Source organism: Anabrus simplex, chromosome 2 (genome assembly GCF_040414725.1).
Source record: "Anabrus simplex isolate iqAnaSimp1 chromosome 2, ASM4041472v1, whole genome shotgun sequence".
Lineage (NCBI taxonomy): Eukaryota > Metazoa > Arthropoda > Insecta > Orthoptera > Tettigoniidae > Anabrus > Anabrus simplex.
Window position 1 is genome coordinate 1137174616 of NC_090266.1, and position 15305 is coordinate 1137189920.

Here is a 15305-nt window from a genome sequence, read left to right on the forward strand (position 1 = left end):
GATACCCGTGGAGCAGAAAGAGGTTAAAGAAGGTGCCGGGGTGAATGGGTCTATCTACAATATCAAAATTAATTTTAAAACTTAAACTGAAGGTTATACTTTTAAAACTTCAGACTTAACATTTTTTCGTAACAATGAAACATCAGGTACAATGACAATCTTGAAACAAGTCAAGGAAAATACAAGATTAGAGAACTTTACAAATCCTGGGCTTCAAGCCCCTTGTTTTACAATTCCTGAGCTCCCAGCTCAAATTTACAATTCAAAATGAGAACAAATTTAGTCAAGGGCAGAAATCCCCTAATTAAAAGAGCACTTGCTCCAAATTACAATATCTAGCCTTCCAGTGGCACTCTTTACAATTACAAAATTTGAAAAAGAGCAAACAGGTTCTCAGTTTCTCAAGCCTACTCAAGGCAACATTGCATGAAAATGTGACAATCTCTGGCCTTACAAGGCACTGTTTACAAATTGAAATATTATTACACAGAGGTATCTCGTACCCAATCTACGGGGCCTTTGCAAAAAAGAACAGGTCAAATAAACGGCCCGAACACAAACAGAATGGAGGTGTCCACCGCGCTCCAAATAATGAAATACTTAAAAACCTACAGGGCTCTAGGCCGATGAAACAGGGGCTATTCCCAAACTACTGAGGTGACTCCCATAGAAATTACTTTAACATATTACAGAAGGAAAAACAGTTTAAAAAACGTAGTCACCCCAAACCAAGGTGAAGTGGAGCTCGAGAGGTTACTTCACTCTCTATCCCCGGTTTACAGTTAAAGATTTTATGAAGTTTTTACAGCAGCCGGAAGAAAGTTACATTTTAGAAAAGTAGGTTACATAACTAAAGATTCGGACCTTTCCCCTCGGGTTAAGATGCGGAGGTAGCTACGACAAGAAATATATAATTTATGTGGCCATTACCTTATAGATGTTCTGCTGCCGATGAAAGAGGCCGCCCGCCTCCTGCTTAAGCACACACACAGATATATACGACGATCAATTGGCCAAGAAACGTAAAAATCCGCGGTTTATAAACCCTCAGGGAAGGTTCGGGATCATTCATGACTAAACCAGCCACACCCTCTCAATTTAATTGATTAATCTCAAAGATACACTCAGAATCGAACAAGAAGCCTATGATAGGTTGAAAATTAATTACCGATTTTTTTCATTGGCCAGATTCAAAACTGGCGGAAAGAAAAAGGAAGTATTGCCAACCCAAAAATAAATGAACATAGAACAGTTATGGAAAACCTAGGAATATGAAACTTCTTTAAATTATAAGTTCTTTCACTTTGCACCAGCGTGCATAATCATAGTTTTTAGTAGTGTCATCTGTAGAAGAATGTCCAAAATTCTTGATGAATGGCAAACAAAACAAGGAGAAATTCACTCAGTTTAGGAAACTGCACAATAACAAAATTACATAATATTTCGGTGGTGACATCCTCTGATTAAAGTTTTAAGTTCCTGTTGTAGTAGTTTCCACTTTCATTCGATAGAGGAGTTCATTTAGGCACTAATTTTGAATGCGCGGCGTTAAGGTGTACCTCCCGGTACAATTATTATTATTATTATTATTATTATTATTATTATTATTATTATTATTATTATTATTATTATTATTATTAATATTAGAGAAATTATATAGAAGATATTGCTTCTATTCTCAGCTTTTAACATTCAGATAGGGAGTCGGGCAATAATAATAATAATAATAATAATAATAATAATAATAATAATAATAATAATAATATATAAACAATTAGGGAAAAGTCTCGGTATCGTTCCATGAGCACCCACCATCAATCCAGTCGCAGTATACTTATACTATGGCCTCTCTAGCTTCTGCGGACGGTTAATTTCACAACCACCTGAAGCACTTGTGATTTTAGTCTGTTCTTTAAAGGGTTTTAACAGAGACAACCATGTTAACATCCAAATTATTAGAGTGTTGTAAAGCTTAACGTGCATGTGACATACTAGTCCTTCTGACGAGGTATCAGCTGATATTTGTAAATAGAGAGAAAAGGTCGTTCTCGCTTTAATTTATAAATTACAGATGCCTCGGTTATCACCCTTCCACGATGTAAGCGAGTTTCTAAAATTTAATGACTTATTGTTGTATTCGTAGTAGTATGTGACACTAGAATCACATGGATTTAAACATACGGCGCGCTACCCAGCGTTAAATAACATTTATAGAAAGCTCAACATAATCATCATGAACGGACTGTAAAATTCACCACTTCAAACTTCCTAAAATTTTGGACCGCTGTTAGTTCGTCAAGTTTTGCTTTTTATTACAGTTCGGTGACACTTTGGGCTGGACTAGGCTGGACGGCGAGAAGCGACAGAGATTTTGAGAGGATGATCTTTAATAGAGCTCATATTTCATCAATCTTTCTCTCTTTTAACGCAGTTTATCTCCTGTTTTTCTTTAAAAAGGATCTGGTGCTGCGGAATTTCTTTACTATATTACGTGCCGTATTTGAGAGAAGGATACCAGGAAATTTGCGAATGAAGTGAAACCGGCAATCACCAGCAGAAGAATACTTCGCATAGTACTCCACTATGAAAACATATTATTGTAACGTAAACATAACTTTTAAAGCAACCCTGCACTAGAAGAATCATACAAAAACCACACTGCAAAAATAAACGTATTAACGCTAGGTACGATACTAAACGATATCCCGATACTGTTATCAGTCTCATATCAACATCACATTACCTGCCCGCTTTAGGCTGCAATTATCTCCGCTACCGCGGCTACATGTCGTGAGGTCACCGTACGATTACCATCCCACCTACACTAGTGTCCAAAAGTTAAGCTTAATCACTAAACGAGGCCATACCGCCTTATAGGAATGTGAGACGGATTGCTGAACAAACGGAAGCCGACTCACACACCATGTCACACAACTTGTCCAGAAAAGAAAAAAAGAAAAAAACAGTGCCAGAAGGTTATAATAGCTAAGGTACACCTTTGACAACATACATACATACATACATACATACATACATACATACATAAATTATCATTATAGACTGTTATGCCTTTCAGCGTTCAGTCTGCAAGCCTCTGTGAATTTACTAAACGTCGCCACAATCCTCGATTTGCAACTAGTGTTGTGGCCTCATTTAGTTCTATACCTCTTATCTTTAAATCGTTAGAAACCGAGTCTAACCATCGTCGTCTTGGCCTACCTCTACTTCTCTTACCCTCCATAGCAGAGTCCATTATTCTCCTAGGTAACCTATCCTCCTCCATTCGCCTCACATGACCCCACCACCGAAGCCGGTTTATGCGTACAGCTTCATCCATCGAGTTCATTCCTAAATTAGCCTTTATTTCTTCATTCCGAGTGCCCTCCTGCCATTGTTCCCACCTGTTTGTACCAGCAATCATTCTTGCTACTTTCATGTCTGTTACTTCTAACTTATAAATAAGATATCCTGAGTCCACACAGCTTTCGCTCCCGTAAAGCAAAGTTGGTCTGAAAACAGACCGATGTAAAGATAGTTTCGTCTGGGAGCTGACTTCCTTCTTACAGAATACAGTCGATCGCAGCTGCGAGCTCACGGCATTAGCTTTACGGCACCTTGATTCAATCTCACTTACTATATTACCATCCTGGGAGAACACACAACCTAAATACTTGAAATTATCGACCTGTTCTAGCTTTGTATCACCAATCTGACATTCAATTCTGTTGAATTTCTTACCTACTGACATCAATTTAGTCTACGAGAGGCTAATTTTCATACCATACTCATTGCACCTATTTTCAAGTTCCACGATATTAGACTAGGCTTTCGGCACAATCTGCCATTAAGACCAAGTCGTCAGCATAGGCCAGACTGCTTACTACATTTCCACCTAACTGAATCCCTCCCTGCCATTTTATACCTTTCAGCAGATGATCCATGTAAACTACAAACAGCAAAGGTGAAAGATTACAGCCTTGTCTAACCCCTGTAAGTACCCTGAACCAAGAACTCATTCTGCCATCAATTCTCACTGAAGCCCAATTGTAAACATAAATGCCTTTGATTGCTTTTAATAATCTGCCTTTAATTCCATAGTCCCCCAGTATGGCGAACATCTTTTCCCTCGGTACCCTGTCATATGCTTTCTCTAGATCTGCGAAACATAAACACAACTGCCTATTCCTCTCGTGGCATTTTTCAATTACCTGGCGCATACTGAAAATCTGATCCTGACAGCCTCTCTGTGGTCTGAAACCACACTGGTTTTCATCCAACTTCCTTTCAACTACTGATCGCACCCTCCCTTCCAAGATGCCAGTGAATACTTTGCCTGGTATACTAATCAGTGAGATACCTCAATAGTTGTTGCAATCCTTCCTGTTCCCTTGCTTATAGATAGGGGCAATTACTGCTTTTGCCCAATCTGAAGGTACCTTACCAACACTCCACGCTAATTTTACTACCCCATGAAGCCATTTTATCCCTGCCTTCCCACTATACTTCACCATTTCAGGTCTAATTTCATCTATTCCTGCTGCTTTATGACAGTGGAGTTTATTTACCATCCTCTCCACTTCCTCAAGCATAATTTCACCAACATCATTTTCCTCCTCCCCTTGAGCTTCGCTGTTCACAACACCACCAGGGTGATTTCCTTTTACATTGAGAAGATGTTCAAAATATTCCCTCCACCTCTTCAGTGATTCCCTGGGATCTATTATGAGTTCACCTGAATTACTCAAAACACTGTTCATTTCCTTTTTCCCTCCCTTCCTAAGATTCTTTATTACTGTCCAGAAAGGTTTCCCTGCTGCTTGACCTAGCCTTTCCAGGTTGTTACCAAAATCTTCCCATGACTTCTTTTTGGATTCAACAATTATTTGTTTCGCTCTGTTTCTTTCATCTACATACAACTCCCTATCTGCCTCGGCCCTTGTTTGGAGCCATTTCTTATAAGCCTTCTTTTTACGTTTACAAGCTGCTCTCACTTCATCATTCCACCAAGATGTTCGCCTTTTTCCCGTCTTTACACACAGTTGTTCCAAGGCATTCCCTGGCTGTTTCTACTACAGCATCCCTATATGCCACCCATTCACTTTATATATCCTGAACCTGCTTAATGTCTACTGTTCGAAACTTCTCACTAATCATATCCATGTACTTCCGTCTAATTTCCTCGTCCTGGAGATGTTCTACCCTTATTCGTTTGCAGACAGATTTCACTTTCTCTACCTTAGGCCTAGAGATACTTAGTTCACTACAGATCAGATAGTGGTCTGTATCATCGAAAAATCCCCGGAAAACTCGTGCATTCCTAACAGATTTCCTGAATTCGAAGTCTGTTAAGATATAGTCTATTATGGATCTGGTACCCCTAGCCTCCCACGAGTAGCGGTGAATAGCCTTATGCTTGAAGAATGTATTTGTAACAGCTAAACCCATACTAACACAGAAGTCCAGCAAACGCTTCCCATTCCCATTAGCTTCATATCTTCCCCACATTTACCAGTCACCCTTTCGTATCCTACAGTTCTATTCCCAACTCTCGCATTGAAATCGCCCATTAGCACTATTCTATCCTTGCTGTTTACCCTGACTACGATGTCACTCAATGCTTCATAAAACTTGTCAACTTCATCCTCATCTGCACCCTCACATGGTGAATACACGGACACAATTCTAGTCCTAATTCCTCCAACTGACAAATCTACCCACATCATTCGCTCATTTACGTGCCTAACAGAAACTATGTTCCGTGCAATGGTATTCCTGATAAAGAGCCCTAACCCAGACTCTGCCCTTCCCTTTCTAACACCCGTCAAGTACACTTTATAATCTCCTATCTCTTCCTCGTTATCTCCCCTTACCCGAATATCACTTACTCCTAGCACATCCAGATGCATCATCTTTGCTGACTCAGCCAGTTCTACTTTCTTTCTTCCATAAGCCCCATTAATATTGATAGCTCCCCATCGAATTCCATTTCGTTCGCCAAGTTGTTTCCAAGTAGTCCCTCGCCTGTCAAATGGGAGTGGGACTCCGTTACTCCCATAGGTCCGAGGCTTGCTTAAAATGTTCTGAGCTCGGTCGATTCATGAAGCAGGATGCTGCCCTACTTGCACATAGTCCAATTGAGGATCTCTCCTCTAACGGGTTATGGACCACCGGTGGATTGTATAGTCCTAGCCGCCTGAGCACAAGGAGGACCACGACTCAGAATATGTCCGAGATGCCCACTCCCATTCCATAGCAACTGGTATCCCGACTCTCAGGACCACTTACTAGGCCACTCAGCCGTTGCCCATGGTTCACGAACTAGGACGTGACTACAGTAACCCACAAACATCAACAACTAACAAAACTTGGCAATGTCTTCCACAACAAAATATGCTGTTAATAGGATGTATGGTTACCCCTAACGGCCACACATGCTTCGCAGCGACATGACATGCTCTCTATCAGATGGCCCAAGAGCTCTTGTGGCAGTCGACCCCATTCCTCCGAAAGACAATGTGAAGGTCTTGGGGGGTCCTTGGTAGAGGCTGACGGGATGCAATTCGCCTCCCCAATGCATCCCAAGCATGTTCTATAGGATTCAGATCCGCAGACATCGCTGGCCAGTACATGCGATGAATGTCTTCCGCAGCCAGAAATTCATCCACCAGAGCAGCGCGGTGCGATCGGGCATTATCATCCATTAAGAGGAAGTCCGGACCAACCGCACCTCTGAAGAGTCGAACATGTTGTCTCAGTACCTCATGTCTGAATCTCCGAGCGTCAACAGTGTTCTTCGGACCACCCATGAAGATGTGCAGGTCCGTACGGCCATTCAACAAGATGCCGCTCCACACGATGACGCCACCACCACCGTACTGGTCCCGTTCCACGACGTTCGTGTGGTTGTATCGGCTACCCGATTCTCTCCAGATTAATGTGCGACGGGAATCGTTCTGCAAACTGAAGCGGGATTCATATGTGAAGAGCACATGCCTCCATTCATTCATGGTCCAGTTTCGATGTTGACGCCTCCACAGTAAACGGGCCCGTCTCTATGCTGGAGTGAGCGGGACGCACACCGCTGGACGTCGAGCAAACAGCCCTGCTGTTCTGAGCCTCCGGTACACAGTTTGCCGGGAAACGGCAACCCCTGAGACGGCTGCAAGCTCAGCCGACAGCTGTCTTGCAGATGCACTCCGATTTCGTCCGGCGGTTAAGGCCACATATCGGTCCTGCTGTGCGGCGTTACCCTTGGTCGTCCTGGTACTGGCCTACGACTAACATCTGCTATGTCTCGAAATCGTCTCCAAAGCCTGGAAATGACACTTTGTGGCACATTCAAGGATACGGCGACTTCGGTCTGTGTCTGGCCTGCTTCCATGCGGCCGAATATTGTAACATGCAAAACGAGGTCCAAATGGCGTCGATGTGCCATTATGTTGTCACGTTCACTACGAGGCTACACTCCGCACACTATAACAGGGCAAACACGACTGAGGGAATATGGGGCGCAGGCATTGAGTGTGTTTACCTTGCGATTACGCCGCTAGTCAAAGCAGGAAACACTTCTTTCCCACACACAGTGAACACGTAAGGTTGGTAGGTGCATATGTCGTGCGATTTGCGGTTTATTTCCAATTGCCCTGCTTACTCGTAACTTATGCTTAACTTTTGGACACTAGTGTACTTTGCATAATTTTCAAATCGAGACCCTATATTTGAAAGCAGGATAGGAACGACTTTCATACTAAAATTTTCATGGAGAGACTGTGGGAAAATAGGATAGCATAATATTTAGAACAGTTGTTACACTTAACAAACATAGCTCCTTGTCTTATGTAAGTACACAAGGCGCCTATAGACCATTCCATGTTAGGAAAACAGTATTGCTCTTATGACAACAGGGTTGCCATATCGAACAGCTCTGTTCAACAGCATTACGAGTAAACATTGGCAGGTAAATTTGTGAAACTCTGTATTTGATTCCAAGATAAAAGGTGGGAATAAACTAAGCTGCAAATAATTTTTATTTATTCAATGGGAAGGAAGGGTTTAGTTGGGGCTCATTTCGGTTTTCACATCAATACCGGAAGACGGCAGTGCATAAATTTGTGAAATCTGTAAGTGTAGGATAAATGTGAGAAGAAACTAATCTGATAATTATTTTTATGAAATCTAGAGTTTAGGTTTTTACAGCAACACTGCAACACTGCACATACAAAACCTCAGTACTGAAGTTCAAGGCAAATTGGGAAAGGAAAAAAAGACAACGGATAATCGTCATAAACTCGGTAAAAATGGTAAATATTAAATGCTCTTTCGAAAAAGTGGGAGAAATAAAATGCGCTTAAGAAACAACCGATGGATATCAAAACCAAGCACAAATAAAAATCATAGCGAATTTCTGTATCAATACAAATCATGCCCTGATGTATCGTTGCACAACACAGTATCAACATCTTCGGCATCAACTGACGTGCAGTAAGAGAATATTAGAACACACACGCGAATATATAGATGACTTGTCTTCAACAGTGATAATCTGCCGGCGATTCACAGCGTAACGGACCACCCTTTACACGTACCAGAGCAACTCAGGAAGAAAATGAAGGAAGGCAACAAAGCGATCGCTGTTCCCGGCATTGTGCTTCCTCCCTGCGAATATATTTATGAAATAGAGAATGTTAAGCAATTATTTTAATAACCCACAGGCAAAAAAGACTCATCCTTTTCCTTATTTTTCATAATACAATATAAAATACATTATAATATCCCTCAATCACAAGGAATTATGGGTTTCTAACAGGAGGTGTGTTCACTCCTTGTAGGTCCATAAGGGCAATGCTGTTTTCTTAACATGGAATGACCTATAGCTAGAGGCATGATTTTTTCGCATTAATGTTAAACGCGACAAAAAAAATGTTGAGGCGATTTCGAAATATCTTAACGAATCATATGATTATAGTTAAGAAATTAGTGATTTTATTTTCGCGAATCACAGCGAATTAAAGAGACCGGGCCCGTTTAAAACGAAATTTACTTATTTTGCGATAAGTGCGAAAATACAGCTAAATTCATGGAAAATAACGTTGAAATTTTATTCCAATATCACGTTAGTGAAGGGAAACAGAAGACAGAATAAGGATTTCTTATATGGACAGAAGTATCTCTTCGTGTTAATATTCTATAAAATCCCTTAATGGTATGGCCATACAAGCCATGTAGGGTGAAAGGGTGATTTCTTATGGAATCTTCATTAGGGCTATTTTGTAGTTCTAATCAAGATTACATAAGGAATTATGAATAATTATCAATATTGCCTCTCTTTATTTATCTATCATTCACATAAATAATTCACAAATCTTACGAATTAAGCTTTTTATGAATAACTTTAGGAACGGATTAAAGCCAAATTAAAGCGATGGAGTCAGCCCTATTTCAAGAAATAACGTAAAAAAATTCCTTTTTGCGAAATCAAAAATTAACGCGAAAAAATCATGCATCTACCTATAGCCAAGGAGACGAGATGGAACGTGCTTCGTTACCGTAACGTATTTTCAAAAATATTACAAGGTAGGCCAAACTCAGTAAAATAAGAATGAAGAGATTAGAAAGGTAGAACAACATGTGAATCCAGAGTAAATCTTCTTGAAGAGTATTCAAATGAAAAACCAACGACGGGGGGCAGCAGCTTGTTCATTTCCCTCGTATGCCAAGTGTTCAGTGATGAGTGTACGGTATGTGTACAATGTGCGAGTGGTAGTGCTGGTGCTGGCGGTGGTGGGAGCGACCATCTTTACAATACACGGCGTCTGAGAGACTTGGGAGGGAAGCCAGGCCTTCGGCAGACAATCCACAGAATCATAAACCTGCAAGGGCACGTCTCGTACAAGTCAACGTTCAGAACAAAACATTAACTAGAAGAGAGAATGGATACAGGATTGCACCGAATCTGATGTATTTCCACTGCTTATCACATCATCATGCAAGAAGTAACCTGCGGCATGAACAATACTAAGCAGGGTTTCTCACCAGCCGACAGTTCTCAATGAAAGTAACCTGAATCCTAACAAACGACCACTTACCTGTCGAGAACTACAGTCATCGACTCTTTGCAGTCAGGCCTCTTGGATCGCAAACATTTTGCGTAATGTCACTATTATACTGTAACACTATTCATTTTAGACCCGTGAGGTAACTATGACTTTGCAGTTAGGCCCATTTAATGTTTGTTCTATTTTCAGTTGGATATCTCAAACCAAAACCGAACGAAATGGAACAGAACACACCCTCTCCCAAGCTCGCGTTAAGACGAGAGAGAGAGAGAGAGAGAGAGAGAGAGACTTTATTTCCAGCAGCCCAACCGTATAATATGGATATTTTGTAAAAGACCTAATTCCCTGCGGAGCGCTTTCCACTAATAAGGATTATTATAGGATAGGATGATTCAAAGCAAGACTGTAGCTTCACACGACTGCTGATATTGTGATCATACCCACAACCCACTCCTTAATGGGAGATCAGGTTCATCCCACCACGGGATTAACAAACGTTACGATCGAAGACAACAGGTTCAAGTTCGAACCGTGGATGTGGTCCACCCCCATCCCACTCCTCTCTCCATCCCTAGGGTTTGCTGAATCCCGTCCCGAAACATTCTGGGATAATACTAGATTCGTTGGGCGTGTGTCCCAATCCTACAATAAAATGAATGAGTTACATAACTATAGACCTCAAGGGCCATCAGACAGGCTTTCCACGCATAACTACAAGTAGTTAATAGCTAAAGATGATATGGATTAATAGCAACAGAAAATGGGACAGAAGAAAACGAAAATAATTACATTAACAAGAATTTCAACATTGTTGATCAATTTTTGATTCCAGAACTTCTGAAGGAAAGATCACAAAATGAGGCTAAATGAGAAGTAATTAATTAAAAGAGAAAGACACTGCAGAAAGGAAAAGTAGACCAGGGCCCTGTTTCATAAAACTAACTAATAATATCACCTACTAATATTAGAACTCGTAAAAATAATTATTAGTTAACCAAATTCTGTTTCATAAAGATTTGCACATGACTAATAAAATATCTTAAGTAATAATATTAGTTCATTAGTCAGCTGATACAAATGGAGTTTAGAATCGGTCTGTTGCATATGTTCTAGGTTTGGGTTTGTTCTTAGCAGTAGGCTAATGCTTGACTACAACCGACTATTAATCCACATGTTCGAGAGGTTCACTTGATATTTTCGTTGTTGTGACTTTGATACATATGAAAATAGATAAAAGAAGTGAAAATAATATGAGAGAAGAAATTTCTTTGCGGAAAGTGACTGAGTTAAAGTGTCAACTATTCGCAGCCTTTTGCACACTATAACCCTCCTTGTTCCTTTCACTTTTTTTATTCCATGTGCTCTTAAAAACCTCTGTTGAGATGGACTAGCAAAATCTTTGTTTACTACCCCCTGTTGGTGGGGGCGGTAGAATAACAGCCACGGTATCCCCTGCCTGTCGAAAGAGGCGACTAAAAGGGGTCCCAGGGTTCTCAACTTGGGAGCGTGTGTTGAACACGGGGCACTGAGATGAGTCCTGCCACTGCTTCAACTTACTTGTGCCAGGTTCATTTTCATCTACCTTTCCGACCTCTCCTGTTCAACTTTTGGTTTTTTTTCGACACCTAACAGTATTAGGTTGCGAGGCCGAGAGAGTCTTTCATTTTTACGCCCTTCGTGGCCCTTCTCTTTCTTTGGCCGATACTTTCATTTTTCAAAATTTGGGATCCTTTCCATTTTTCTACCTGATTAGTGTTATTATAGATGATGGTTGCCTAGTTGTAGCCTACTTCCTCTTAAAACAGTAATCACCACCGCCATCATCTTGGTTTACTGGTGGTATAAGCCAAGATTTAAAAGGATACCTAAAGTCTCCGAGCAGAACTGCACTAGAGAAACACAATGAGACTGTGTATCAATACCAACCCGTGGAGTGCAATGCGAAGCTGCTATTTTATGGTTATGCTTCATTCCTTGCAGTGGAACGTTCTATTACCAATCCTATCGAGCAAATAGTCAAAAGTTCTGTAATCTAACCTAAATCTTCCATTGTATTCAGATGTTTGTTACATGCCAGTACAGGCTGTTTTCGACGTAACATTTACTGAACGGTGAATACCTATACTCGCTCGTTATCACTATTTGAATCAGAGTCGACCATTTCAGTGATCTTCACGATTTTATGCCAAAATATTAAAATGCCACTCACTTTGGTTTCACTAATAGTATGAATTATGAGTCAAAATACACTCATGGAAATAATCCTAATAATATGAGTAACTTTTATTAGTCATGTTGTCTATGAAACAATTTACTAATATTATTAGGTAAGGTAAGGGTTATTCTGCCCGAAGGCAGGTCCGAACCTCCGCAGAGGTGTTCCTGAGCCGCTTCCTTTCCGCTCCTCCATTTCCTTACCGCCCACCAACAGCGCGTGGTAACCCATCCAACTCCTGACCACGCCCAATGTTGCTTAACTTCGGAGATCTGACGGAATCCGGTGTTTCAACACGGCTACGGCCGTTGGCTATTATTAGGAATATCGCCTTTGCTGGCAGGACGTTGTGTTTACGGTGCACTATGTCTTCTGGTATGGGCTAGAGCAATATTGTTACTTTCATTGATCTGTCTCAGCTTTATCCTTGGCTTTGACAAGATGAAAGTGACTGAGGTATGAGTGATGCTAGTAATGCCATTCCTTATGCAGCCAGTCCCTGCTATGAATGGTGTGAAAATGTTGCTCATAGGGTCAGTTGGTGCATGCATTTCAGTGGGCTTGGCAGACTGATATGTAATAGCAACGGCTGGCTCAGTGAGGAAAGCAACGGGAAACTACCTCACTCCTCATTTCCCTAGTACGCCTCTTCAGTGATGCCTAGGCCATTTATGACAGCTGATGGCGGAGCTGTTGAGGATCCAACCAGCCTTCGGGCTGAGGACTAAACATACATACACTACTAATAATTCTGACTCATAAAATAATGACTAACATTATTATCTAATAACTCTATGAAACATATTACTAATATTATTAGTTAATATTGGTTTCTTGCTATTAATATTAGTGTAGGATGGTTTATGAAACAGGGCCCAGCTGAGGATTTCTGCCGACCCTCCCCGCTGCTATAATCCTCCTGGCGTCACAGAGATTACACAATAAGAATACAGTATAGCCTGTTGAACTCTGTCTCTTCAGTCGTACCTTACCGTAGACCAACTGTGCCGTGAATCGAAGAACTAGGAAGAGTCCAGGCTCCTTGAAAAACAAGCGTGCCAGTTAAGTACGAACGAAGGCCAATAATGGCGCGAAAAAGAAAGACGTCTAGAGCTTCAGATAATATCATAATACCACTTACAGAGAACAGGAGGTAACTAAAAAATACCGGACCAGATAGGATGAAAGATGGGAATACCCAGAGATAGGAGACCTGAAATATATTTAAAAACTTACAGAGAACAGGAGGTAACTAAGGAATACCGGACCAGATAGGATGAAAGATGGGAATACCCAGAGATACGAGACCTGAAATATATTTACAAGAGGAATTGCTGTCCTATCACATGAAATAGGGATATTACTCTCATGGAAGATTCTTTGTAGGACTGCCATTTCTCCTACAAGCTCCAGCGAGTAGCTCCGCAATATCAGTACGGAAAACAAATGGCTTCGTTTTTACAGAAAAAATCGTCATTTTATTTACATGAAATAAGCTCTTCACTGTATGCATCTCTTATTTATTTTCTAGTGGTTTAACGTCACACTAACACATCGAAGGTTTTCGGTCGACGCAAGGATGGGAAATGTTTAGGACTGGGAAGGACCGGGCGAGTTGGCCGTGCGGTTAGAGGCGCGCGGCTGTGAACTTGCATCCGGGAGATAGTGGTTCGAATCCCACTGTCGGCAGCCCTGAAGATTACTGTGGTTTCCTATTTTCACGCCAGGCAAATGCTGGGGCTGTACCTTAATTAAGGCCACGGCCGCTTCCTTCCAACTCCTAGGCCTTTCCTATCCCATCGTCGCCATAACACCTATCTGTGTCGGTGCGACGTAAAGCCACTAGCAAGAAAAAAAAAAGACTGGGAAGGAAGTGGCCATGACCTTAATTAAGATACAGGCCCAACACTTGCCTGGTATGAAAATAGGAAACAACGGAAAACCATCTTCAGGGCTGCCTGTGGGATTCGAACTCACCACCTCGCGAATGCAAGCTCACAGCTATGCAACTATAAACGCATGGCCAACTCTCACGGTAACTCTTATTTAATTGGTTACAGTAATGTAACGCATGCCGTATTGACCTCCTCTCAAGACAGCCCTATGACTGTAGTTTCCGTCATAGGTTTCTGAACTGCAGTTTACTGCATAGCACAATTCGTACTAGTTCATAATATTCCCTTCACTGATTTCAACGTTAGAGAGAAAATAAAATAGTCGTGAGGAAAATGTGTTGTTTCAGTAAATGAATGAATTAAGTGTCATAGAGAGTACCATGCTGTAATCTGTCAGGCGATCACGCCATTTAGCTTCAAGTCCAGGCCGTGTCACGCTACATGGTAGCCACGCCCTCATGGGGATGGCCATGGTGGGGCAAATAACTCAATTCTGAATGTTAGTGCTTCTTGACATGCATTCCATTGTACTGTAGACACAATTATTGATGACGGAAAAGGAACCTCCAAAAATTCACTGTTGTCAGAGGTGAAATGTAAATTATATCGATTAATTGACCTGTGAAGTGTCAACTTTCAATAACCGCAGCTGACTAAATTTAAATAGTTACAATTGTCACCTCGTAACTAAAACTTCCAGAGGGGAAATCGTGCTACGGCTTGTTTGTGTTTGACTACTACTGCTGTAATCCGCTGTGCTGTGCCACCAACCAAAGTGCACTCAAACTGTGTGCTTTGAGTTCATATGTACTCAGTAATTTTCACGTTTGCATAATGAAGTTTGACATTTAACTCCGTCAAATGAAAACTTAATACTTTGAAGCTGCCACCGGCATCAAAAGGCTGATCTCTCTCATCAACGGAAATAATCAAAAGAGATTTTAAGAATACGAGAGAGAGAGAGAGATATCAACACATAGGTCTACTTGATTTCCCCGGCTCAAGCAAATTTACCTTTCCATTCCGTTAAGTCTGTCAATAAACATCTGGCCCAATATGATATACAGTATGTCAAATAATAATAAATTATTAGCAACATCAATGTCCGACTCGCTGGCTGAATGGTCAGCGTACTGGCCT

At 41.1% G+C, this 15305-nt stretch overlaps 1 protein-coding gene across 2 annotated transcripts in view; it reads right to left on the reverse strand.

Moving 5' to 3' along the window:
• Eph (Eph receptor tyrosine kinase) overlaps positions 1–15305 on the reverse strand; it is a 1044814-nt gene that overhangs the window by 416646 nt on the left and 612863 nt on the right. The window lies entirely within an intron of this gene.